Source organism: Amblyomma americanum, chromosome 4 (genome assembly GCF_052857255.1).
Source record: "Amblyomma americanum isolate KBUSLIRL-KWMA chromosome 4, ASM5285725v1, whole genome shotgun sequence".
Lineage (NCBI taxonomy): Eukaryota > Metazoa > Arthropoda > Arachnida > Ixodida > Ixodidae > Amblyomma > Amblyomma americanum.
The window spans coordinates 194,416,406-194,418,630 of record NC_135500.1 but is presented as its reverse complement, the minus strand read 5'-3'; positions in this window follow the sequence as shown (position 1 = coordinate 194,418,630).

Below are 2,225 nucleotides of genomic sequence, written 5' to 3'. Positions count from 1 at the left end.
TTATGGGAAGAGAAAAGATATTGGCTGTCACGCCGATATCTCGAGTCCTTGATGATCCAGACTACAGAAGAGACCCTAAATCGCAACGACGGTAATCTCCCGCCTGCGTACGCAAGATGCCTAGGGCGATTACTGCGACGCACTTAAGCTTCGTGCTTTGGGCTTTCAGCTCAGTGAACAAGGCTTCCGTACGGGAGCCAAACGTCATTAACATCTTTTAACAACAACCGTTTTGGTCGGCGTTATTCCTTTCTTTTGACATATGAATCTACTACCCGACCAGACGAGATTTCGCGCAAACCTTAGATTTCCCATTGTTGCTCGGAGCTGAGTGGATAGCTGTGGACTGACTCGTGATTTGAGGTCACGGGTTTCCCTTTTTCTTCCAGCCTTTGTGTAGTGCTGTCCACCTTTCATTTTTCTCCATCTCAGGTTTTAGAAAACCTGTTCATGATTCTTACCAAAAATCGCGGTGAAATTTTAGAAACAATAAAGAAGGAATGCTTAGACAACGAGCTGACAAGAAGAATAAAAAATGGTTGCCTGCTTCGTATTCACGCAATCTCTACATTCTAACGCGGGAGGTCTCGGATCCCTTGTGAGTATTGGTGGGGTGCCCGAGCGACCCCAGACCGCCCTGATTTCGAACACTGCAAAGCACCAGCGTCATTCGAGCGAATGATGGACAAAATATTTTGAGCGTACTCAAGTGGCTGACTTGTTTTCGTTATCTTGATCATGATGTCGTGAAAATTTCGCTGTGATTTTTAGTAAGTATTATTAACATGTTTTCTAAAACCCGTGTTTCTAAATACCAAGTTGGCAGCACTAAACAAAGGGTAGACGAAAAGGGAAAACTTGTGCCCTCGCACCACGAGTCAGTCCAGAGCTGGCCGCTCAACTCCAAGGCTACACAACAACAAAGGGCGCACTGGCAGAGCGTGGGGATCGTTTGTTACAGGTCTGCTATTTAATAAAAAAATTATTTCTCCCCTCTGTATAAAACCATACGTAAAACAGGCAGCCAATCGCTTTCTCTCCCTCTTCATTTCCCTCTTCCCCTGTGCTAGAATCTCTTGAGACGCCCTTTCGATGGAGCTAGACTTTAAGCACTAGGTGAAGCTTTCGCTGCCTTACGCCGCCTGCTCGTATCGCATCCCACCCCTTTTACTTCATTTTGACCTAACCGTACCGACCGAAATCCACGCTGACACCAGTGGTGTGGGCCTGGGAACGGTGCTTGCCCAGTGAAACCTAATAGCCGCACCCTGACAAAAGGTGAATCGAATTATTCGGTGACAAAAAAATAATACTTGGCCATTACTTGGGCAAGTGGACCATCACACCCTTTGTTATCTTCACTGAAGAACGCCAGGGGCGGCACCAGGGCGCTCGTAGTGAGTTAGCGAGAGTATTCTAGTTCACTATAGCGAGAGAGAGAAAAGAGGGGGGGGGGGGGGGTGATTCTATCCTGAACAGGCAATGCCTCTGGGGCATTGCTCCGCTTAACGATAAAATAAATAAAGCTAGCAAAATGGAACGGCAAGAGCTTTACGCACTCGTTTAACAGTGAAGCGGTCTTTACGTGCGGCATTATTATTTAATTACTATGCTGAAAACATGTGTTGTTACTGGACAAGAAGAATATGGAAACACATAGAAATATGCGTATGTGTTTCCTTATTATTATTGTACCGTTAAACGTATGTGTCAGCGCAGTAACAAAAAAAAAATGGAAGAAGGGGTAAGCAGCGCTGGGAACGTTTTTTTTTTTTTTTTCGATGAAGAAAGTCCAGGTAATGTACTGATAATATAGATCCCCCTTCCTAACCACCCGCTCTAGGAGTTATTCACAAATCCACCCCTGCCACAAATCAAGAGCGCATTTTGATGGCAAATTAAGCTAGCAAAGCATCTACGTGTACGAAAGCCACATGCATCTCTTTAAAATGCGCGCTGAACAGCCAGCAGTATTCTAGCGTCACCTAGCCATGATAAAAGAAAGTACTTTACGTACGACCGCGGCCTCCGTGATTCTAAAAAAAATTACAAATCCACTATCTCTGATGCTTCAATTTTATATCACTAGGATTCAGTGCTCACAATAAAAATTTCTCCAATCCAAAATCGTCTTTATAGAGTGGCTAACAAAGATGCAGATTAACGATTACTTTTGTTTTTTGCTTTATTTATTCTTGATTTTGTTCTTGTCGAAATAACGGGCA